Here is a 27,214-nt window from a genome sequence, read left to right as displayed (position 1 = left end):
CTTTGAAGATCTACTGTCTAAAGGTTTTTTAATAACTACTAAATTAATCAAATTGTATTATCCTCTTACATGTATTGATTTTATTTAAAACTCAAAGTGGACACACGAATTGAAATGTCAAACAACTTAACTATTGCAAACAAAACAAGAGCTGTCTTCATTGGATGACATATGCCCCCAGTAAACGCGATGGTAGAAATTATGAGCATTTTTCGAAACCTAAACGCATTTTTCGAAACCTAAACACGGACCCTAAGTTCAAGGTCAAGGTCAAAGGGGTAAACATTTGTTTGCATATGGAAAGGCCTTGTCCATTTACACATGCATACCAAACATGAGTGTTACATATGAAGCAACATAGGAGTTATGAGCATTTTTCGAAACCTTAACGTAAAGTGTGACAGACAGACAGACAGATGGACGGACAGACGGACAGTGCGATCACTATATGCCCTCCTTCAGGGTCATAAAAAAGTATGCAAGCATGTAATACAACATGTTTAATGTGCTCAATGTCTCGTCATAGTATAGATTTTTCAGCAATTTTCATTCAATGCATAGATTACACACATTTGCTATGCCAGAGAAATGATAACATGAAATAAAATATTTAAAAAGTAAATAGCAGCTTTGAAGCACTACAAAGTAACATACTTTATAAGGCAACTAAGAAGTTGTAAACAAATCAATTTAAATACATGCAAAATCCATTGAAAAATACACAAATATCTTTCATTTGGACATTTAAATATAAACACAAATCCGTGTTCAAGTTAAGTTCAAACAGCCCATGATTTGAAGTTATTCCATGGTCAAAAGCAATCTAGTATATAACCCCTTTTTATATTTTAGTAAGTATACAATGCATTTTTAATGAATAACAACAGCCTACAATATCCATTAACATTTTTTACATTCTAAAACAACATAATATAAATATAGCCTAATATTGTATTATAGTATATACAGTGTGAACTATTGACAGCTAATCCAGATGAACAACAAATCTACTGTTAAAGATGTTTATTTTTATAGATAACTGATTTCACTTCATGCCTGTTTATCCCTTATGCATTGAACAGCCCGTACATTTGTTTTGAAACTTAAAACAAATGGTAAAGTCTATAAATATAGATTCTTAAGCAAAATAGACAATAGAAGCATATAATAAATCCATAAACAAGAATGTTACTATATTATCCATACATAACTCATATCTGTATAAGAAGCTGAAAAAAAATTAACTTCATAAACAATAAACAAAATCATGAAACAAATACATTTTTCAGCTGCTTTATCTTTGTTGCTTCTTTACTCAAATTAATTAATCCATATAGCCTTGCAAAGTCACTATTTTTATTTTCATTTTAACTGTCATGGCCTTTGAGTTTAGCTAATTCACTGCCCACAAAATTTAAATACCGGTAGATCAAATTTCAAAATTGCTCTCTTCACAGTTACTCCACCTGCCACTCTTAAAAGAAGTCATTGCCCTTGTTGTCGACCACAATTAAAGCTGGGAAATCTTTCACCTCCACTTTCCATATGGCCTCCATGCCTTAAATATAATAAACAGAAGTGGTGGCTGTTCACAATGAATCCAGTATAGTACCCCTGTACTCAAGGGTGTATCTTGGTTGGAAAATAACCAACCCAGCTTACTGGGGTAACTTAAACTCTCCTTTATTGAGAAGAACTTAACTTAAGAAGTAAAATTAACTTGTGTATTAAACAATCTTTCACATTAAAGAAGGAAATGGGCTGAAAAGAGCAGTGGTCACAACCCTGCCTTCTTGACTGCCAGGTTAGAACCGGTAGGACATGAAATTTGAAAACTGGGCTTAATGCATTTGCTTGAAGTTTCATTCCCGATAAGCCTTGCAGTCTGTCTACACCGGCTAATAAGGGACATGACTTTCGGCTTTACAAGATCTTGCTTAAAAACAATTTATACCATAAAAGCGGACAATGTTTTTCAAGATTAACTTGTGTACACCGCACAGGCTTATCAGGGATGACATTCATCTCAAAGATTAAGATCAGTTACAAGTACCTAACTCTGGGTACTCCAACACCTCCACCTTTGTGATGCAGTTCTGTGCCAAAATGGATGCAGGGCCACCGATGGAGCCAAGGTAGAACCCACCATGCTTCTTGCAGGCATTTGTCACCTGTAGGCAAACATGGACCTTCTTAAAGGCTTTACTTTGTTCTAGTTGTTACAAGCATTGTTTAAGGAAGGGGACTTGTTATTGATTTATTTTCCAGGAGGTTGGGGGAGAAAAATGAAAATGGTTTATTTCTACAAACAAAGAAATTCTACAGTTTTATATTTTCCCCATGAAAATAAAGATTAACTGTATTTAGAATGATCTTGAACCATTCTTTAGCAGTCGTCCAATGAAATTCTTATGCCTTTAATTTTCTTGATAAGGCCATTTTTGAAACACAAGTATTTAATTTTAATAAAAGTAATTTTTGATAATATGACAATCTGAAGTGAAGTATGGCTTTTTAAACCAACATGGGCGGCAAGAACTTTCTAAAGAAATTAACCCGGTATTAATGTTCGAAAACAACTGATTGTTTTGTCATATAATAGCTTTGTACCAAGAACGAAGCTGGTCATATTTTAACAAATCTGAAATCACATTTGATTTTGGCCTGGTTTTATACATTAAATAGCTTACATTCTGTGCAAAATTTAAAAGAAAATGTAAGGATACATTTTTCAACAAGGGAATAGGACAAAATTTTCGGCCTCATTAAAGCCCTATAACCTTAAAATTTCTAACCTGCTTGCTGCCGTTTCCCTTGGCAACTTGAACATCAATCTTGTTCAGGGAAAAATCACTTTTAAGCAAGTAGGTAAAGTGTCACCCAATATCATCTTGTGCAGTACGCACTAGCTTATCAGGGACAACACTTTCTGCCTATACTAGATTTTTTCAAGGTAAACAATTTCTTCAAATGAAAAATATCATACAGACAGTGTTGGACTGCACAGGCTAATATGGGATACTATACGCACACACAATAACTCCTTTTTCACAGAGCAAGGCTTGTATATTTTATATAATTACTGACCTGTTTGCTTTTGTTTCCCTCGGCCAACATGATCATACTGCCCCCGGCTGCCTGGAAGGTCTCCACATATCTGTCCATACGCCCGGCAGTGGTCGGGCCAAACGAACCACTGGCATAGCCCTGTGAAACAGACCATTAACATAATATAAATATCATATAATAGGTTGATGTTCTCCATACGCCCACCAGTGGTCGGGTCAAATGAGCCTTTGGCATAGCCCTGGGAAACAGACCATTATCATAATTTTAATATCATATAATAATGTGACAGTCCTTACCTTTTGCAGTGGTTTTACCCCACGAACCTAAAAAACAACTTGCATAGCCCTGTTAAACAAAGACAATAAACATACAATGATCATCTTTCTGGGAAAACTTGACTAAGTGCATGTGCCTAAAGTGGGGAAAACTGGACTTAGTACATGTGCCTAAAGTGGGAAAAACTGGACTTAGTGCATGAGCCTAAAGTGGGGAAAACTGGACTTAGTGCATGAGCCTAAAGTGGGGAAAACTGGACTTAGTGCATGAGCCTAAAGTGGGGAAAACTGGACTTAATGCATGAGCCTAAAGTCGGGAAAACTGGACTTAGTGAATGAGCCTAAAGTGGGGAAAACTCGACTTAGTGCATGTGCCTAAAGTAGGGAAAACTGGACTTATTGCATGTGCCTAAAGTGGGGAAAACTGGACTTAGTGCATGAGCCTAAAGTGGGGAAAACTGGACTGTCTGCACATGCTAATCTTGAATGACGCTACTCTTATGCATTAAGCCTCGTTTTCGTAGAAAGCTCATATTTCAAAGCTGCCCATCAAGGCGGTCCAAGTGAACAACAAGCATATGCATGAGTAGAATAAGGGTCTCTTTGTATTACATGAAGGATTCAGAGCACTGCTCTAAGCACAATGACTGAATACTTTAGATCCATTTTTTTCATGGACATGAAATTTCATGGCTTGGTTCTAACTACAAAAAGTAAAAACAAATTAATGTGTGATGCTAGACTTAGGTCTTGAACATTTGGTGGCTGAAAGGAGGGATAAGCAATAGCCTAGTTAGAGATAAAGTTAACAGGACCAAGCATATCTTCATACATTACATGCTTATCAAAGAAAAACTGCTTGCATTATTATAACTTAAAAGCCAATAAACAACTGTTGGCTGCTTAGATGCTCATGGATTAAACCAGCAAAAAGAATTAGTTATATAGCTCTATTGCTAAATGAACAATCAGAGTGCCAAAAAAAGTTATTCTTACACATTTTGACTTATTACTTTGCATTTGAAACAAGGGCTGTTTGTAAATCATGCATGCCCCCCATATGGGCTGTCCGTTGTAGTGGCAGCCATTGTGTGAATACAAGTTTTGTCACTGTGACCTTGACCTTTGACCTAGTGACCTAACAATTAATTGGGGTCATCTGCGGGACACGATCAATGTACCTATGAAGTGTCATGATCCTAGGCAAAAGCGTTCTTGAGTTATCATCCGAAAATCATTTTACTATTTCGGGTCACCGTGACCTTGAACTTTGACCTTGTGACCTCAAAATAAATAGGGGTCATCTGCAAGTCTACCTAAGAAGTTTCATGATCCTAGGCGTATGCGTTCTTGAGTTATCATTAGAATATTAGAAAACCATTTTACTATTTCAGGTCACTGTGACCTTGACCTTTGACCTAGTTACCTCAAAATCAAAAGGGGTCATCTGCGAGTCATGATCAATCTACCCATGAAGTTTCATGATTCTAGGCATATGCTTTCTTGAGTTATCATCCGGAAACCAATTTACTTTTTCGGGTCACCGTGACCTTGACCTTTGACCTAGTGACCTCAAAATCAATAAGGGTCATTTGCAAGACATGATCAATCTATCCATGAATTTTCATGATCCTAGGTGTATGCGTTCTTGAGTTATCATTCAAAAACCATTTTACTATTTCTGGTCACCGTGACCTTGACCTTTGACCTAGTAACCTCAAAATCAATAGGGGTCATCTGCGAGTCATGTTCAATGTACATATGAAGTTTCATGATCCTAGGCCGAAGCGTTCTTGAGTTATCGTCTGACAACCACCTGGTGGACGGACCGACCGACAGACCGACAGACCAACATGAGCAAAGCAATATACCCCCTCTTCTTCGAAGGGGGGCATAATAAGTAGCATGAAACTACTAAGCTGCATTAAGTACAAGAACTGTTTTTGTGTATAATTGGACATTTAAACAAAAGCAAGTGTGCTCTTTTTCAACAGAAAATTCAGGCAATGGTCATGTTGTTTGTTTTCTTGCTTTGTTTTTTTTATCCAGTATCCATAGAGATCTTTCAAGGTAAAACATACCATTTGCCATCATGTATGGGTCAAAGATTTATTAAGAGTGTTAAATAACAAGTGCTGTTTGTATAACATGCATGCCTCCCATATGGGCTGTCAGTTGATGGGGCAGCCAGTGTGTGAATATGTTTAGTCACTGTGACCTTGACCTTTGACCTAGTGACCTGAAAATAAATAGCGGTCATCTGCCAGTCATGATCAATGTGCCAATGAAGTTTCATGATCCTAGGCCTAATTATTCTTGAGTTATCATCAGAAAACCATTTTACTGTTTCGAGTCACTGTGACCTTGACCTTTGACCAAGTAACCTGAAAATTAATAGGGGTCATCTGCCAGTCATGATCAATGTACCTATGAAGTTTCATGATCCTAGGCGTAAGCATTCTTGAGTTATCATCCGGAAACCATTTTACTATTTCGAGTCATTTTGACCTTGACCTTTTACCTATTGACCTGAAAATCAACATGAATCATCTGCCAGTCATTATCAAAGTACGTATGAAGTTTCATGATCCTAGGTGTAAGCATTCTTGAGTAATCATCATGAACCCATTTTACTGTTAAGAGTCACTGTGACCTTGACCTTTGACAGAGTGACCAGAAAATTAATAGGGGTCATATGCCAGTCATGATCAATATTCCTGTGAAGTTGCATGATCCTAGGCGTAAGCATTCTTGAGTTATCATCCGGAAACCATTTTACTGTTTGGAGTCACTGTGACCTTGACTTATGACCTAGTGACCTGAAAATCAATAGGGGTTATCTGCCAGTCATGATCAATGTACCTTTGAAGTTTCATGATCCTAGGCGTAAGCATTCTTGAGTTATCATCCAGAAACCATTTTACTATGTCGAGTTACTGTGACCTTGACCTTTGACCTAGTGATCTGAAAATCAATAGGGGTCATCTGCCAGTCATGATCAATGTACCTATGAAGTTTCATGATCCTCGGCATAAGCATTCTTGAGTTATCATCCGGAAACCATTTCACTATTTGGAGTCATTGTGACCTTGACCTTTGACCTAGAGAGCTGAAAATCTTTAGGGGTCATCTGCCAGTCATGATCAATGTACCTATGAAGTTTCATGATCCTAGGCCTAAGTGTTATTGAGTTATCATCCGGAAACCATCTGGTGGACGGACTGACCGACATGTGCAAAACAATATACCCCCTCATCTTCGATGGGGAGCATAATAAAAGCATAATTCAAGATTTATCTTAATATTAGGATAAACTGGTAAATATCAAGAAGTTTGCTTTGAACTATTTATCAGCTTAATTTCTGTATATGATGTATTGTGCAAAAGTTTCATTTTTAAAGGACATAGTGAAAATTGTATGAATAAATTTCAAAGCATGGCACTCATCTTACAATTCGCACAGGCTAATCTGGGTTGACACTCTATACGCACATGCATTAAGCCCCGAAAAATGCTTATCTCAGGTGTCTTAGCAAGCCCTGCATAGTATACAGGGTGCTTCTTCATGTACTCTGGCATTCCCTCCCTCTTGTCTAGCCTCTCTTGGAGTTTGGCGTGGGCAATGTCTCGCGCCAATATCAGGGTCCCCGTGAGACTGAGGCGAGTTTTGATTGGGTAGCCGTTTAGGAGCTTCAGCACTTGAGACATCGGCTGGTTCAGGTTCATCTGTGTATTATATTAGTTATATCAGCTTAACCCATTTATGCCTAGTGGACTCTCCCATCCTTCTAAATTGGTTCAATTGATTTCAAAAATTATGGATGTCTAGTGTATTTAGTTCTATATTTAGAATATTTCTTTTAGAAATTCTTTAAGCAAACAGCGCAGACCCTGATGAGAAGCCGCATCATGCGGCGTCTCATCTGGGTCTACGCTGTTTGGCAAGGCCTTTCTTCTAGACGCTAGGTATAAATGGGTTAAGTAGCCACACAATAAATCGATGTCTTAGTAACTACATACTTTGGTTGTATCAGTCTCTCTAAGGCAATCTGGATAATATTGAAATGAAATATGCTAGATTATAAGAAATGGAAATAAACAAGGGTAAACTTGCTTATTGCTTTTTTGCAATCTGAACTAGAAGCATTCAAATAATGTCAAATAACCTTAGAAAAGTCTTATTATTGTATAACCCTGTATCACTTAGATATGGATTTTGACGCATTTGTAGTCCCTTAGAAAATAATAATTTAATTAAATACATTTTTTACTAGATTCATGTTTTAAAGGCTTCATTCTCAACCCTTATTTATTGATGAACAGCAAACAGTATAAAACCTCAACAGACAAACTCGAAGGCTATTCAGGTTTTATGTTGTGTGCACATAGCCATTTTCACTTTGCTTCTTTAATCTATTTGATGTGGCCATAATATGGGGGAAATGGTTAAGAATAAGCTCTTTGACACAAATAACAAAATGAAAACTTGTTTACTTATTTTATTAAAAACCTAACACTTGTATTTGTATTTTATTTTGTGTACTGGTGAGCAATAAATGGTGATGTATCAAAGGTTTAAGTTTATTTGAAAGCACTGAGCGGGATTTAACACTTTCTCAAAGATATATGGCAGACCAATCCCGACATAAAATAGGTAACGAAGTAACTTCAAACATTATTACTGTCAAATTTTTCTTCTGAGATATTTTTTCCGATTGTTTGTTGCTTTATTTTCTTAAAGTCTTTTCTGGACAATTTAACTTTACCGGAACGTAAAAAAGGATGGAAAAGCGTATAATTTAATCGTTGCTAAGCGCCCAACACCTAACACCTAAGGGAACATCTAATAATCCTTTTTATACTATATATTTCCTTAGTATTGGGGGCTACCGCCCCAAAACCCTCGCTTTGTCGATAGTGGTAAACAACTGCATACCGGAAAGTTCAATCTAGCCGTCTTTTCAGATTTCTTTTCACTGCAATTCATGCAATCAATCCAGTTTTTCTATAACATGAGTTATGATTTCACCATATCAGCCATCAAGCAAGATATTTAGTTTGCAGACTTATGACCTTGACATCATCCCCTCCAAGATCCTTGGTTACCTTTTAACATTGTCTCCCAGATCCTTGACCTCTATACTGATGAACTTGTCAACAACCCCTCCCAGATCCTTGACTTCTATACTGATTAACTTGTCAACATCCCCTCCCGGATCCTTGGCCTCTATACTGATTTCCTTGTCAACATCCCCTCCTAGATCCTTGGTTACCTTGTCTACATCCTCTCCCAGATCCTTTCTTACCTTGTCAACATTCCCTCCCAGATCCTTGGAAATATTGACTACATCCCCTACCAGATCCTTGGCCTCTATACTGATTACCTTGTCAACATCCTCTCCCAGATCCTTGGCCTCTATACTGATTAATTTGTCAACATCCCCCCCAGATCCTTGGTAACCTTGACTACATCCCCTCCCGGATCCTTGGCCTCTATACTGATTACCTTGTTTACATCCCCTCCCAGATCCTTGGCCCCTATACTGATTACCTTGTAAACATCCCCTCCGAGATCCTTCGCCTCTATACTGATTAACTTGTCAACATCCCTTCCCAGATCCTTGGTAACCTTGTTAACATCCCCTCCCAGATCATTGGTCTCTATACTGATTACCCTATTAACATCCCCTCCCGGATCCTTGGCCTCTATACTGATTAACTTGTCAACATCCCCTCCCAGATCCTTGGCCTCTATACTGATTAACTTGTCAACATCCCCTCCCAGATCGTTGGCCTCTATACTGATAAACTTGTCAACATCCCCTCCCAGATCCTTGGCCTCTATACTGATTAACTTGTCAACATCCCCTCCCAGATCCTTGGCCTCTATACTGATTAACTTGTCAACATCCCCTCCCAGATCCTTGGCCTCTATACTGATTAACTTGTCAACATCCCCTCCCGGATCCTTGGTCTCTATATTGATTACCTTGTCGACATCCCCTCCCAGATCCTTGAACATTCTACTGATTAACTTATCAACATCCCCTCCCAGATCCTTGGTTACCTTGACAACATCCTCTCCCAGGTCCTTGGCCTCTTTACTCATTACTTTGTCAACATCTTCAACCAGATCGTTGGTAACCTTGACAATATCCCCTCCCAGACCCTTGGTCACCATGACAACATCCCCTCCTAGACCCTTGGTTACCTTGACAACCTCCCCTCCAAGGTCCTTAGCCTCTATCTCCGGTAGGTACTTGTCTGGGTTGGTCTCCAGTTGCTCCAGGAACACACCCTCGGCTGTGATCTTTCCGTTAATCTGAACATGTGCAAAGCAAATTAGCTTTGTTATTAACCTTTTCAATACACTATAATTGTGTTGTTATTTTTTTTCTCAATGAAGGTGTTATCTAAACAAAACATATAGAAGAAAAATTGACCAGTAAAACATGTTATTTTGGATTTTCCAAATGTTTCAGCTTTTTAGTAAAAACTGTTATTAATATACATTACTATCAATTTTATATTCTAAAACAAACCTTCTTTTTAAGGTATTTAGAAAGACGTGCCGGCAAAACTATTGCAAGTTTGACTGTTCAGCATAATGTTAGAACAACAAACTCTTCACCTATGCACGGTCATCAGCCCCTGCCAGGTCCTGGCCTGTCATTTGTGTCACAAGAAAGTACCACACCTGGTCATGTGTCAGGAATTGGAGAGATAACATCTTACTTAGAGTATGCAAACAACCCTGTCTTAGCATATTATAATTGATAAAATAATATATTTATATTCAATAAGATTCTATGAGTTTCCTAAAATTCCTTGGTTATATGATTGCTTTATCATTTTTTTTACCAGAAACATTTTATGTTATGAAAACCAGAGGATATCCGATAGCTGGTTTGTTTTCAGAACCGTTCAGATAACTTGCATGGTGATTGGTCATGAAATTATTTCAATGCCATTCTCCTTCAGTCTCTAGTAGTACAGTAATTGTCAGTAAGTGACTAAAGTATGATAACTTCATCATATAATAAGCTCATACTGGTGAATCAAGTAGCCAAGAAAAGTATTGGTAGGTTCATAAGTTAATACAGGTGAATCAAGTAGCCCAGAAAAGTATTGGTAGGTTCATAAGTTAACACTGGTGAATCAAGTAGCCCAGAAAAGTATGTGTAGGTTCATAAGTTAATACTGGTAGGTCAAGTAGCCCAGAAAAGTATTGGAAGGTTCATAAGTTTATACTGGTGAATCAAGTGGTCCAAAAAAGAGTTGGTAGGTTCATAAGTTAATACTGGTGAATCAAGAAACCCAGAAAAGTATTGGTAGGTTCATAAGTTAATACTGGTGAATCAAGTAGCCCAGAAAAGTATTGGTAGGTTCATAAGTTAATACTGGTGAATCAAGTAGCCCAGAAAAGAATTGGTATGTTACCTGATTGGCATGATATGAATAAAGTAATGTTTAAAATAGCAAACAAATTTCATACATAGTTTTTATGATAAGTTTTAGTGTACATTTCAAAATTACCAATATGCTTATATGTTATTTCAGAGTAAATTGAAGGCAGCCAACAATTGGACGGTGGTTCCAATCAATGAAAAGAAGGGATACACGTACATGCACCGAGTACACAGAGATCATCAAGGGAAAAAACCCTTCGATCAAAGTTCCTTTTTGATTCAGCTTATCCAAAGCTGATTGCCTCTACAATTGCCCCTTATATATCCACCTGCGGCTAATTAGAAGCTGCAATATCCAATAGGTCAAGGGCAAGCAACCCGGAAACAATATGAAGATTTACTCATACAAATTGATACATGGTGTATGTAACTATGTTGTTTGAACTAACTTCAACATACCATTATTATGAATTAAAAAATTGACAAAGCTGAAATCAATGATAACTGACTATGGGTAGGAACATTTTGTGTGACTGTGGCAGCATGGTTTTATAGGATGTATACCATTGAGTTAGAAAGTGCATGTGTGACCCTGGCTGTTTTTTCAGTCAGTAGATAACTTTAGTATTTGAAATGATGCTTGAATTTATTTGTGTAATATGAAGGCGTGACCAAATGTGTGACATTATGGTCGACTGTCCTGTCATCATCATGGTGATAAAATGTGATTTTAATAAGTGAACTGCTTATAAACATAGGGCAGAAATATCATTGATAAAATACTGATGAACATAGCATACAAGTGCCCTGAAATGCCATGAGAATATGTATTTGAGTTTTAAGTGTGTAAGGTATTGTGAATTTTGTTAATTGTTTTGTTATAAAAATATAGGATCCAAAGTATTCAATCATAGATCACTCTGAAAAAGAATTAGTAAAACATTATCTGACAAATAACTACATAAACAATGGGCCAAGTTCCAGAATTTTTTTGTCACAAGTCAAGACCATTAACAGGAATTCTTGACTCTATAGGTGTTATGTATTATGATTTGTGTTAAGTTTTTTATAGGAGACCCATGATCAAATATGGTGAATTAATTGTTTTGTTATTACAATAGAGGATCCAAAGTATTTGATCATAGGTCACTCTGAAACAGAAGAATTTGTGAAAACCTTGTCTTGCAAATAGGTAAATAAACACTGGGTTCAGCATTTTCCTGATTTTTTGTCACAAGTAAAGACTATGAACAGGAATTATTGACTCTTTTAGGTATGACCTACCATAGTCAATGTTGAGTGCGTGCTGCACACCACATTTGTTTATGTTCCATGAACAATGACATCAAAGCACAATGCTATATATAGATTATGTATTGTTTTCCATTGTTTATCAGTCTATAAACAACCATTTATTGTAATAGTCTTACATAATCTGTCATAAAGATGATAAAGTGTTGTTTATCCATAAATAAAAAATTGGTGGAATTCAGAAATAATTTGATCTGTCAAATGTTGAAAGTTGGAAACATTTATTCAAAATGTAATCAATCATAGTTTTGTTTCATGAATATAGAGTATTATGTTTTGTGTTCATTATGTTATGGATTTTGTTGTTTTGGTTTAAAATGTTTTATAAAAAAATGAAGAAATAAGAAGCTAGTTGTTCAATTTTGATTTATTATTACATGTATATTTCACAGCAAAACATTACTGCAAGAATGTTAAGTGAACACCTTATTATAATACATGTTGAGTTCAACACTGAACAAAAGAATATGCATCAATTAAAAACAACTCATAATACATTATTATATGAAACTGCATCATGATTCAAAAGTTAAAGAGCATATAGACAGCTAAAACCTAAATAGGTGAGCCTTGCCCTGGGAAAATGGGGCTTAATGCATGTGCGTAAATTGTCGTACGAGATTAACCTGTGCTGATCATACCAATCAGGCAGACAATTGCTGCTTTATTGTATTTTTTGTTGAAAGGGAGTCTCTTAGAGAAAATCCAGATAAGGCGAAAAGTGTTGCCCCTGATTAGCCTGTGCAGTCTGCAAAGCATAATCTTGGACAACCTTAAGTACATGCATTAAACCCCCTATTCCCAGAGCAAGGCTCAAATATTTATTAAATGATTGATTAAGTCTTCCACATAACATCTTTTAAGAAACTGTCAGTAAAACATGTTTATTTGATGACAGGCATGACAAAATCAGTAGTAAATTCATAGTATTAATTTGTGTTACGTTATAATACTTACATATTGTTGCTCGTTATAAATGTGGAAAAAGTTTGAATATGCATTGCTTAAATACATGTTAATTTTATAAGACCTGCTCCTTTTATTTAAGAAATACTGTATGTATTACTCTGTAATATTTCTGACAAAAGAACAAGAAAAATAAATAATGATAAATAGAATAGTAAACTTGGTTTTCATTTTGTATACAAAGGATAATTATGTTCTTATTATTTACACTATATTGAAAGAAATAAGATTACATCATTTAATAAAGAATGCATTACTGAAGATTCAAATTTAAAACAACCATTTATCCACTTAAATGTTGCAAGCATTCTTAAACAACAAGACTAAAAAAGCTGTTAACAATAATTTTATTAACTACTTCCTTTAAATAAAAAGGCAGGTACAGTTGTGTTGTCGTCCCATTGAAGGTGTCCATGTATCCAAAGGATGTACTGTGATCAATCTGTGTCCTCCACATCTTCAGTGCCAACACGTTGTTCCGAAAAGTTTCCTGGATAAGGAGGGTGAGAGGATCAGTCACCACTTAACCCTTTTTCTGAAAAATATGAACACATAAAACTCAAAACCCCTTGCTAAATCTATCTCTATATATATATTAGCTGTTATTGTCCAATTTTTAAGATGCAGGAACATAATGGCCACTGTTTCGACAGTAAATGAGTTAAATTTTCTACACTTTTGACTTTAAGCTGAGACAATTACATGAGTAGTTTTACGTGTTCTATACTCATATTACAAGCAACAATATTTGATAAAGATAAAATGCATTACTAATTCCGTTAAACAGGCCCACAGACAAATAAAATATTTGATATAGATAAAATGCATTTATAATTCCGTTAAACAGTCCACAGAAAAATAACATATTTGAAATAGATTAAATGCACTATTAATTCTGTTAAACCGACCCACAGAAAAATAAACATGAAAAATGGGTCATATTCAACAACAGTAAACATACTGGTCTCTGGCTTGTACACTATTGTCAGGCCATGCCACAACAAAGCTGGTCTTCATCATGGTCTACCAAATGGACAATTCTTGCAAACACACCATCATGGCTAGCTTGAGGATGGTCCAAGCTGGGCCAGGACAGGCTGTCAGTGATAACTGCTGACTGTCTGGCAGCAATTTCCTTGACAGCTCCTATGCTTCTGTATAAGTAAGGTGGTCCATGATATCCTTGAAAAGACATTTCTGCATTTAACAATAAATGTTTTGAACATAAAGCTAAGAATTTTGACACAAGATGTAGCTACATGTACATATAGAATTTTTTATTTTTCATGACACCATTTTGAAACATTCCTGTCAGTTTTTTTTTAAATTTCAATATTCACCTAGTGTAGTGTAGGATCATTTTTTAAATTCTTTGCTCATGTAGCAACACAGTTTTACATACAAAGACTTTGTTTCATATATCAACAATTAGTGCGTTGAACTGTGTTTTTTGTTTCCATTCAAGAATATTGTGAAATATATTTTTTTCCATGAAATCTCAACTTGCCTGAATATCTGAAAACATTATCTACAAATTATTTCAATATTCTCAAATGAAATCAACAGAAAAAATGCAGCTATTTAAGTATACCTTTTCTGTTTCTTGTACCATGTGACAAAATCCAGTGATCCCTTCTTCATAAACTTCTTGGTTTAATTTTGGTTGTATCCTAGTGAAAAAGTAAATACACAATTTAAACCACTTATTAAAACTAGTTATGGTCTCTATTAAAAAAGTGAGTTGTAAATATGTGGTTTTATTATCTTATAAGTTTTCTTCGACATTCAAGAAATCAAATCTTGAGGATATTCAAAACAATTGAAAAAAGAGGAATATCCAGAATATTCTTGGCTTTTACAAATATGATGATACATGCATTTCAGATGACCTGTATTTGATTTATTCAAAATACAATGTACTGTTGAAATACAAATTTATCAAAATATATACGTGCTTTGCTAAATTAACAAAGAATATAAAGATAAAATACTTTTAATAAAGAAACAATAAGATGCACGAAAATAAATTGGGGCAAGTTGTCTCTTGGTTGGAGCGAGTGACCATGTGTTTGATGCGTTTTTGGGGGGCAAGTTGGTATTGGGGCGAGTTGTCTGGCGCAAGCTAGATTCATTTGATGCCATGAATGACTAAACTGTGTTAGTATTTTCAAAAATATTTTGGTTATTCAGTTTATTTATAAAATAGCTGTGCAGAAGAAACTGATATAAATACATTTACCCTTTGCATGCTGGGAAATTTGTCATCTGCTCAAATGTCATCCGCTGAAATTTCTAAAATTAGCCATTTCTTTGATTTTTTCAAAGAATACTATCAGCATAGCAAACAGTTTGGATCCTGATGAGACGCCATGTTCTGTGGCGTCTCATCTGGATCCAAACTGTTTGCAAAGGCCTTCAAAATTTGGTACCATCCCTTAAAGGGTTAACTATGAGTTTTGGGTTTAAATTTATAAACTACCAGTACCATTCAAATGCATTTTAGGTAATAATAAATGTCATTGTCATATAACACACAATAATGAATATGTCAATAAATGCACAGCATCTTGAATTGCCTGCCAACAAATAATGTTGTCACTGTCAGCTATGAGGATAGAGTAAGATACTGTAATGTTTAAATGATCTCAGTACTCCAAGGCTAATGATAAATTTAATTTATTTGCGCGAATACTAAAGTTAATTCTGTATTCAACTTGGCTTTTAATTTTAGTCTCTGTCTGTAACTTAAGTGTAAACGAGAGAATCAGTATTTACGCGTTCTGTGATGTATATGTATATACTTATGTAACGAAAACGAATCATTTGATCAGTTATACTATTTTAATCTACTTTTATAAAAAAAAATCATACGCACTGTTGAGTTTTACATTAAAAAACCATATTTTACCTTCTTCTTCCGTATTTGACAATACAGATTCCGCCATATTTGTTGTTGTTGTTGTTGTCACAATGGGTGTTTATATTTAAATTTATATTTAAAATCTATATTTAGTCGGAGAAAAAACCGATTCAAGGGTCAGTGGTTCGAGCCTTGGTGCGGCTTACTTTTTTCTTTCTTATTTGAACTTTATTTTTGTTTTATACTGGAGCACGATATTTGCGATGTTTAAATTTATCAATTTAAAGCATTAAATGAAAAACTTCAAAAAAATGCAATTTAAGTGTGAACAAGCCCCTTTAAAGTAAATCTGTGAAATTTTGATAATAACTCTAAATGATTGTTTTTAAATTATGTATGTAAGGTTATGAATTAGAAACATATGATATTACTCAATTGCAATACGGTACGGACTGCTTCACCAAGCTTCATGATCAGTTTATTCAGTTTTTAACATGCATTGTTGTTTGTTTTTTTTAAAAAACTCTTGTTTGATTTAGTGTTTTTTTGTGTAAACTTATTTATTAAAGATTGATTGCATCAAAAACTTAAGGCTGATTAAAACGCTCTTGAGTCTGTTCCCTTGGACTAATTAGAACCAGTGCTTGTCGTCTTAAGGGATTTTATTTTGGAAATCGATACAAGAGGACTAAGTTTTAAATGCTGAAAACAACCAACCTGTCTATCAGCAGAGCAGGACACGCCGAGTCCCACTGGACAAGAGGTCCCATGGCACGGGAGTCTAATCACTATCACATCATGACAGAAGTACTTGCCCCCAAACTGGGCCCCTATGCCCATCTTCTGGGTCAGTTTAAGGATCTGTGACTCAAGGGCTAGGTCCCTGAATGCCCTGCCATGCTCGTTACCTGCAAGGATTTTATACTTAGACTGAAGAGTGATGTTTTTATATGTGTTAATTGATTAAAGATACAATGTTACTACAAGCATTTAGTAACAGTTATAAAAAGTAGGAAAAACACCACAAAACATATCTGTCTAAATTAGTACATGTACACAAAACAGAAGTTATATACATAATTATATATGGTTCCACAAAAAGATCAAAGCACACAAATGCATGTTAAGACAACAATTATAATGATTTAGACAAAACTCTTTTCTGTTGAGTTCCAAATCATTGCTTTCATTAGTCTTTGGAAGCATTTTGCACAAGTTCATGATATAAACATGCATAAACACAGGCTATTCTGGTTTTATGCTGGTTGCTGGTTGCATACAGCATTTTTACTTTGTCTCTGAGCTGGAAAGGGTTAACGTTACCAGTGGTAGGCAGAGTGTCCAGATACTTGGTGGAGGCCAGCTTCACTGTTTTCAGTGTGAACTCTGCTGATGTACCTCCAATGACCAACGCCAGGTGGTATGGAGGACAGGCAGCTGTACCCAGGGTCTGCAAACCTAGGAGAATAACAGGCTTGTAAGGTATAAAGGATGATAAACAATCTTCTTTCTGTGAAAACTGGGCTTAATGCATGTGCATTAAGTGTCATCCAAGATTAGCCAGTGCAGTCTGCACAGGTTTTTCATCGGCAACATATTCCTTTTTCTTAAGGATGGTAAATGGTTTATGGTTTTAAAGGGAAAACTAGAAATGTGTCAGGGACACCATTGTACCCACAACACATGTTTGAACAAAGACCAAGTCATTTTACATTTAACATTGGACTAAAAGACAAAAGAACATTATTCAGCAAATTGCAGTCATTTTCACCTGAAGGTCAAGTTCGCCTGCTAGGATTGAGAAAAAACAGTTATATAAAATACATATTTGATGGAGCACATGCTTTATTCATAATACACCAACAAGACTTGGTTGAGTGCCCAATTAAAAGTGACGAAAACAGACAGAGGGCCATAATTATGCCCAAACTGATGCAATTACATAATTTGTATTGCATCTGCTTTCTAAAAACAACTTGACATAGACATTCAAACTTGAGACATTTTTTATACTTTTACAAAGATTCTCAACTTGTCCTAAATTTGATTTTAACAACGACCCTGATCTTGGAACTTTACCTTGAATTTTACAATCGTCATAAATTCTAAAACTTGAACCTTATTTTAAAATATGTTTCTTGTTTCTTAAACTTTAAATGGTTTTCAAACTTACCCTTGATTTTCAAACTGGACATTTATATTTCTTTTCTTTACCTTGATCTCTAACTGTATGTTGCTCTTTAACTCAACCTTGATTCAAGAACTTGAAGTTTGCCTTGATTCTCAAACTTAATATTGGATTTCAGAAGATTGATTCTCAAAGTTGTCCCTGATTTTTTAAAACTGTGTTTGTTTTTAAACTTTACCTTGATTTTTCCATCCATAAACTTCACAAGTTTGTCCGGATTAAGCATGGTCTTGCTCTGCTGACCCGCCTACCTTTACCATGATTCTCAAACTTGTCCTTTTTATAGTCTGATTTTCAAACTTAAATTTTGAATATGACCTTGAATCTCTGACTTTTTCCAAGTTTTCGTTTATTCTTAACCTTTATGTTATACTAAAAAATCAAGATTGATTCTCAAACATGACATTGATTCTAGAAAATAACCATAATTTTTCAAACTAAATGTTTGTTTTTAAATTTTACCATGATTTTTTCATCCACAAACTTCATAAGTTTCTCTGGGTTTAGTAAGGCCTTTGTCTGCTGGTACAGATAGGTCTTGTTGGCAGAGCCTCCACTCTTGGCGATGAACAGGAAGTCATACTGGCCACCAGGCGTGGCATAGATCTCAATCTGGGCGGGAAAATTGGTCCGTGTGTTCACCTCCTTGTACATGTCCATTGGGGCCACCTAAGGGGAAAGTTTAAATTTACAAATTTATTTAGGCTACCTAAGCGGAACAATTGTTTTTATGGTGCCACCTGCAGGAATAGATTTAAGGTAGAAAATTGTTTTCTCCATACTATGACAATTTCAGCACATAAAGTGAAAATGAACACCAATTAATGTGGTGTTTTATATAATGACAGTCCATATGCTCAAATATATATTGTAAATGAATGCAAATTGAACATTTACAGTTTATTGGGGCCACTTACGGGAATAGTTTGAATGTAAAACATGGGCTTTCTTTAAGATTAAACAAATTATGCCAAAATGAAAAATGTATTATACCATTATATGCAAACCAAAATTAATATTGTAACTTAAAGTGAATAGAAAATGTTCAGTTGATTTAGGCCACTTTTGGCAATAGTTGGAATGAAAGTGTTCACTGTAGTATGACAATTGTGCCAAATGCTTTACCATTATAAGGAAACCAGAATGAATATTGTTACTTAAAAGTGACTGGATGGAAAGTGTTCATTGGGGTCACCTGTGGTAATAGTTTGAATTTAAAACAAGGGCTTTGATTATATTGTGTAAATTGCTCTTATATACCATTCCATTATATGCAAACCAAAATGTTTACTGTAACTGAAAGTGAATGAACAATGTCAATCTTTTAAGTCTAAATGACTAATTTGATACAGAAAACAAACAAGAGCTGTCAGAGGACAGCGCGCTCGACTAATCAAGAACTTGACAGTATAACGTAAGCCATCATGGGGAAATTGTTCATATTCAATAATTTATTAGACAATCTTTCAAAAATAAAAAGGGGGGGTAGGGGGGTGAGAGGGGGGTATAATGTGGGGTGGGGTAATTTATAAGATGATGTTGGGGGGGTAGGTTGGGGGGGGGAGAGATTCTGCGTAGGGGCGTGGTGTATTGTTTGGGTGGAATCCATTGTGGTATTCAGGTAAGTGTTGTTTTGCCAAAGTAATAATAAACTGTGATCATAAATATAGAAGTTATGGCAATTTAAGCAAAATGTTAAATTATCTAAGCGTAAAAGGGGCCATAATTATGTCAACATGCTTTAAACAGTGGTCTGCTCTTGTTTATAGGTTGGGGTCATGTTGGTAAAAAGTATGCAACAAATAAAAGCAATATGTCAAAGGATATAGGCAATATTTGGGGTAGTACGCAAACTTTACCAAAGATTTTTCAATAATATGCATATTCTAAATATAAAAAGGGCAATAATTATGACAAAATGCTTGATAGAGTTGTCTGCTCTTATTTATAGGTTGGGGTAATGTTGGTAAACCAGTATGCAAAATATGAAAGCAATATGTCAAGGGACAAAATAAATAGTTGGGGTAGTACGCAAACTTTAACATTTGCTGCATATTCTAAGTGAAAAAGGGGCCATAATTATGACAAAATGTGATAGAGTTGTCTGCTCTTATTAATAGGTTGGGGTATGTTAATAAACAAGTATGCAAAATGTGAAAGCAATATGTCAAGGGACAAAAAAAATATTTGGGCTAGTACGAAAACTCTAACATTTGCACACTAACGCAGACGCTATCGGTAACGCAGACGGTCACGCCGACGCCGGGGTGAGTAAGATAGCTTCACTATATATATTTCATATATAATAGTTGAGCTAAAAATCATCATATTTTATTGTATAAATACAGATATTAATAACTTTACAGTATGATCAAAACAATCTTCAAATACAATTTTTTAATAAGTTAAGCTTGTAATATTAAAGGGGCCTTTTCACAGATTTTGGCATTTTTTAACTTATTCATTAAATGCTTTATATCGATAAATGTAAACATTGAATCGTAAAAGCGCCAGTAAAAAATCAAGAATAAAATTAAAAAAAGGAAAAGAACATAGCCCGGACCAGGTTTCGAACCAGTGACCCCTGGAGTCCTGCCAGAGTCCTGAAGTAAAAACGCTTTAGCCTACTGAGCTATTTCGCCGAGTACACATATTGCACGTATTTTATACCTAATATAAGCAATCTTCGTAGTTTCACAAAATTTAACGACAAAAACAGAACTCTCCAAATTATTCAATCGTTTCGCGTTGCAACGCTTTATAATTTTTAGGTTTTAAAATCGTCAAAAGATGCATATAATGGCTATATTAGACCATGGTAAATGTTCAGTATTACTGTTTCCTCACAAATATCATAACTAAAACGAAAAATTGCGAATCTGAATCAACTTTTTTCAATTTTGTCAATTTACCAAAGCGTGAAAAGATCCCTTTAAACCCCATTGTTTTTAGTTTAACCCTATCCCCAATGAGAAGCAAAGTGAATGTAGCTATTTCTACCAGCATAAAACCAGAACAGACTGCAAGTAACTCGCAGTGTGTTCAGGTTTTATGCTGTTTGCTGCTCATTTGTAACCAAGGGTTGGAAATTAAGCGTTTAAAACTTGAATTTAGTAAAACAAAAAGTATTAAATAAAATGTAACTTTCTAAGGGACTACAAATGCATCAAAATATGTATCTAAGTTGTAGAGGGTTAATGTCAACGCCTTTCAATTCCAGTGTTACCTGGGAGTAGCGGAGGTTCTTCTGTGTGTAGGTGTTGTATACACCTAGAGATATGGCTTCAGCATCGTTGCCATCCGTCCACACATACTGACCCTTTTTTCCTGAAAAATGCAAACCAATCACATAACAATGATGGACTTAAGTGGAAGGGTTTAGTCTTGCTTCATAGTAATTTTCGTTTCCAATATTGCTTTCCTTTGAGTCATATGGTACACTTCATAAGAATATTATCATTTTAAGTTCCTTCGAATTATTTTAGAAGACAAATTGCAATAGCTTGTTCACCAGTTAACATTGTATTATCAATATTTTACAGTATTCAATGATATTCCATGTATTTTATACGTTAAATTGTTGTATAGAAAGAGACTGATGGCACATTTGGAAGATAAACATGAAAAGGTCATGCTAACAAATTCGTATTTCAAGTTGGCCAATAAAATCACTATTAAGCAGAGTGAAAGACATTTGAGCCCAGTTCTTGAAGACAACAGGGCTTATGCATGTGCGTAAAGAGTCTCCCCTATTAGCCTGTGCAGTACGTGCAGGAAAATCAGGGATGATACTTTCCTCAAAAAATAGATTTTCCTTTAAAAGAAAAATTCCATAAAAGCGGAAAGTGTCATCCCTTATTAGGAAGTGCAGACTGCACAGTCTTATCTGGGATTACACTTAACTCGCATGCATTAATCCCAGTTTTCCCAAAGCAAGGCTCATGTTATTTCTGCTCAGATTCACCTACCCACACATATGGCAGTGCCTGTGATCTGACACCCTTGCAGTATCATGTGGCATATGGACCTAAGTACATATCTGAACAGTGTAGCTCCTGACATATGGACCTAAGTACATATCTGAACAGTGTAGCTCCTGACTTATGGACCTAAGTAGATATCTGAACAGTGTAGCTCCTCACATATGGACCCAAGTACATATCTGAACAGTGTAGCTCCTGACATATGGACCTAAGTACCTACGTTTGAATCTGTATACTCAGATGAGGAGTCATTATGTCCATAAATAAGACCAGAACACCAAGTGTGACTTTATAGCGGAAAGGGCAGCTCTTGACCAAACTGCACCAATGCACAGTCTGGTTTTGAGCTGTTGTGGCATTATATCTGCACCAATGCACAGTCTGGTTTTGAGCTGTGGTGGCATTATAACTGCACCAATGCACAGTCTGGTTTTGAGCTGTGGTGGCATTATACCCTTTTTTCAAGAATTTTGAAAATTTCAGTTGTTAATAACTGCAGTGTTGCCCAGTTTAATAAATTAATGCACACTTCAACAAACAAATCAATCAACAAAAAAAAGAACATCAGAAATCGTTAATGTTATGCAACTACAGTTGTAGTATATATAAATCAAATGAGACACATGTTTCTTAATGTTAAAGTTTAAAATTTGAATAATTAATAACAGTCACCATTTCACTTTCACTCTGACAGCATTTCTGAATCTCACATAAACATTTACATATCTAACATAACCCACGCAAAAGACCAGTATTGCAAATACCAATGGCACTTAAGTTTCATACTTCTCCTACTTCAATCATAATGTCCAAATTGTCTGTTAATACCTGTAAGTGTGCAGGCCTAAGTAGATGTGCAATATCAATCATAGCCTGCTCAGCAATCTGTGTAAAGGCTTCAGGCTGCACCTGTATACACTTGCGGCCTTTCACCTCGAAAGATTACACAAAATCCCCTGCAAAATTTATGATCAAGTAGATGATTTCACTTATCAGCGTCAAAAGGCCCTTCAAATCAAATATTCAAATTCACAAACGAACAATAGTTCTAGTTGTTCTGTAACTAACCAAGCAGCTTGTTAATATGGAAGCAGATAATTAATGTTACAGGATTAGTTACAGCTTACAGTATAAATCAAATATATAGTTGATCTCATTATATAAGTGTATTTATGAGGTCTGATCATGCAGTTTGCACACATTAACGGAAAGATTACAGTTCAATGCATTTGTCATCGTCAACCGATTGGAATGTCAATTAGGCGATGAGTGAGTTTTTAGCATGTTTCTTTCGATTTTATTAATTTAAAAATGGCTGCCTCCATCGTCATGAAGTGACATGTGTTCGAGTTTTGATATTTCCAGATATGTAAACTTTTTTACTATTTAAGCGTAACTTGCCCTAATCAATGTCGATATTATTAACTAGTTACATAATTTTCCGCCGAAATACGTTGAATAAACATCATTCCGATTTTTGAAAATAATGCATATTTTTGTTTAAATCGCTTTGTATTTTGATTGATTATGTCGATGGTATGAGACGTTGCTGCACAAAATTGGTAGCAGTTTGAAGGACAACCATCCTTTTAAGCAAATATATATACATTTTCAATGTGGCACTCTTCGTTTAGTCAAATTTGAGTTCAATGCTAGGGGTCACACATTTTTCAAGCTGAAGCCTTTACATGAACCTTAATAAAAACATGTAAACATACCAACGGGAAAATTATTGTTATTTACGTTATTTTTTGCTTTCAAAATATTTCAGTGTTAAAATTATGGTAACTGCTCCTTTCTTAATTTGTTATTGTTTTAAAAAAGACGTATCCATTTGGAGTTTTGTTTCATTTTTCAAGTGTTATTATAATACTAATCAGAGAATTTGAATACGAAAAAAATGTTTAAACTTTATTATTTTAATAAAACAGTTTTTGCTTCTCCTGAAAATTTAACTAAATGTCAGTTACGCTACTTTTTACGCTACATTCAGAAAATGAGATGTGTTTGTAATGTCAATTTCGAAAATTTGGTAAAACCTTATTTTTTACAAAAAAGTTGACTTATTATTTTAACAGTTTATGTATGTCACCTTAATAAACACAAAAATGGAAAAAAGTAAAAATGTATTAAAATGTCAGTCACGTGACTTTGTACACTCCGTAGACGAAGTGTTCTTCTACCGAAAGGATAACAGAGGTTGATAGGACAAAACTTACACATCAGGTTCATTAACGTGACTTCCTAGAACAAATATAGTTTTAGAAGGCAAAGGAAATTAAAGTATTAAAACATTTATTATCTGCATTTGCAGGATGAGGTTGAGGTACCTTCAGGCATCAGCGATGGCTTAGAACAAATAATTGACAAATGTCTGGAAACAGACCAAGTCCTAAGGCCTTCTGCTGACGATTTGTGGGATGAATTAATCAGGTAACACATCATAAAGACAAGAGCAATATTATTTTCGTTCTTTTATTCTTCCTTCTGCTTGTACGAGGTCAAACCTAAATGACACATATCGTAAATAATATTAATAATGCTTGATATTGACTTATTAATGGAACTGGTCAAAACTTAGTCTAGTGCAAAATGTTATTGTTTACCCAAAATGAGGTGTTTCAACCTACATGTACATGAAATATGATTCCTAAAAAGTGTTAAAGCTTGCAGTTCTTTTGAATACTATCAACACACCAACATCACCTCCGTCAATTTTATCCCGCCGAAAAAAAATTCCGAGGGATATAGTAATTGGTCCCGTCCGTCTGTCCATCCATCTGTGCGTCCGTCCGAAACTTTGTCTAGAGCTTATCTTCAAGTCTATTCAATGGATTTACTTTAAATTTAGAATATAAACAAATGTCAACCAGGAAAAGCACAGTGACCAAGAACCATAACTCTATCTACCTTATTTTTTCAATTATCTCCCTTTATATAATTTCAAACTAAATTCTTGTTTGGAGCAAAACTCTAAATCTATTGAAGGGGTTTACTTCAACTTGAAATATAAACAGATGAAGCATAATGCCAAATCTACTGAAGGATTTACTTAAAACTTGAAATATAAACAGATGGCAAGTAAGAGAAGTGCAGTGACTAAGAACCATAACTCAATCTACCTTAGTTTTTGAATTATCTCCCTTTATTTAATTTCAAAGTAAATATTTGTCCGAAGCATAACTCTAAATCTACTAAACGGATTTACTTGAAACTTGAAATATAATCAGATGGAAAGTAGGAGAAGTGCATTGACTAAGAACCATAACTCTATCTACCTTAGGTTTTGAAATATCTCCCTTTATTAATTTCAAAGTACTTTTTTTCCGAAGCAAAACTCTTAATATACTGATGGTATTTACTTGAAACTAGAAATATAAACAGATGACAACTAGGAGAAGTGCAGTGAACATGAACCATAACTCTTTCGTCCGTAGTTTTTTAATTATCTTCCTTTGTTTATAATTATTATGAAAAAATAAATATTTTATTTATTTATAATTTTAAATTATATTTAATTTAATTTCAGTGTAAATATTTTAGCTTTTCAATGTGTATGCTCCCGGATCGAATGATCGGGGGAATATTGTTTTTGGCCTTTTCATCTGTCATTGTATTTGTCTGCCTATGAATCTGTCACAAAACTTTAATCTTGGTCATAACTTTTGCAATATTGAAGATAGCAACTTGATATTTGGTATGCATGTGTATCTCATGGAGCGGTGAAAGGTCAAGGTCATTCTTCAAGGTCAAATAGTTTTTTTCTAATAAAGCTGCCGTGCGGCTTCAAAGCGGCACATTAGGGGGCATTGTGTTTCTCAACACAGCTCTTGTTAATACATGTATCTCCCTTTATCTTATTTTACAATAATATTTTAATTTGAACACTGAAGTATTCACTATAAAAGGAATAGATAACTTTAAGGAAAAATACAGTGATCAAGAACAGTAACTGTTTATAGTCTTCTTTTTTAATTACCTTCCTTTCTTTAATTTGTATATATTTAATTCTCTACATCATTACTCCAACACTGTATAACTCATTGATCCTTGAAATATAAATAGATGGCACACGTGTCATGTTTTACAAATATTCTTATATTCTACTCAGTCTCTCTAAAACAAATGTTGCCATACAAGCAAACACATTTCGTCGGGGATTTCGCACTACTGTGACAAGCTCTTGTTTACTTTGACATTTACCTTCTTTTTGGAGAATTCAATAAGTCAGAATTCTTGGTTAACCAAAATTAACAGTTTGATAAATGGTTACTCACTAACAATATTTGGTACATCATTTTATTACTCGGCACACTAGCATCACCTGACCCTATTTGTACCTTGACATTTACCTTAGACTTGTTCAGACAGGCCAATAAATCGATATTAACGATGTTTCCACCCAGAGCATCAATGTTTATTTAATCCAGCATGTTGTTCAAGTAAATACATATGTTTTAGCTCACCTGATTGCTTTTTTGACCGGTCTTTGTCCGTCTTCCGTCCGTCCGTCCGTCCGTCGACCACATTTGGTTTGTAAACACTCTAGAGACCACATTTCATGTCCGATCTTCATGAAACTTCGTCAGAAGATTTGTCCCAATGATATATCGATCAAGTTCGAAACTGGGTCAGGTTGGGTCAAAAACTATATCACTAGGTCAAAAAAAAGAAAAACCTTGTAAACACTGTAGAAGTCACATTTCATGCCCAATCTTCATGTAACTTTGTCAAAATGTTTGCCTTAATGATATGTTGGTCGCGTTTAAAAGTGGTTCCTGTCCATTGAAAAACATGGCCGCCAGAGGGCAGGGCAGTTTTCCTTATTTGGCTATAGAGAAACCTTGTAAACACTCTAGAAGTCACAATTGTTGCCCAATCATCATGAAAGTTGGTCGAAACATTGGTTTTATTGATATTTTGGACGAGTTCGAAAATGGTCCAGATCGGTGAAAAAACATGGCCGCCAGTTGGCGGGGCATTTTTCTTTCTCTCTATATATATTGAAAACATGTGAACACTCTATAAGTCACATTTTGGCCCAATTTTCATGAAATTTCGTCCGAACATTTTTTTCCTTGATATGAGAGTTGAGTTTGAAAATGATTCCGGTCAGTTGAATAACATGGCTGCCGGGGGGAGGGGCAGTTTTC

At 35.1% G+C, this 27,214-nt stretch overlaps 1 pseudogene; it reads right to left on the bottom strand.

The window, feature by feature from the left end:
• Nucleotides 1-1,021: 1,021 nt before the first annotated feature.
• Nucleotides 1,022-24,401, bottom strand: LOC127863934 (fumarate hydratase class I, aerobic-like; annotated as a pseudogene).
• Nucleotides 24,402-27,214: the final 2,813 nt, after the last annotated feature.

The sequence above is a fragment of the Dreissena polymorpha genome, unplaced genomic scaffold, assembly GCF_020536995.1.
Source record: "Dreissena polymorpha isolate Duluth1 unplaced genomic scaffold, UMN_Dpol_1.0 chrUn062, whole genome shotgun sequence".
NCBI lineage: Eukaryota > Metazoa > Mollusca > Bivalvia > Myida > Dreissenidae > Dreissena > Dreissena polymorpha.
Note: the sequence above shows the minus strand (reverse complement) of the source record. Positions and strands in the feature narration are given on the sequence as shown.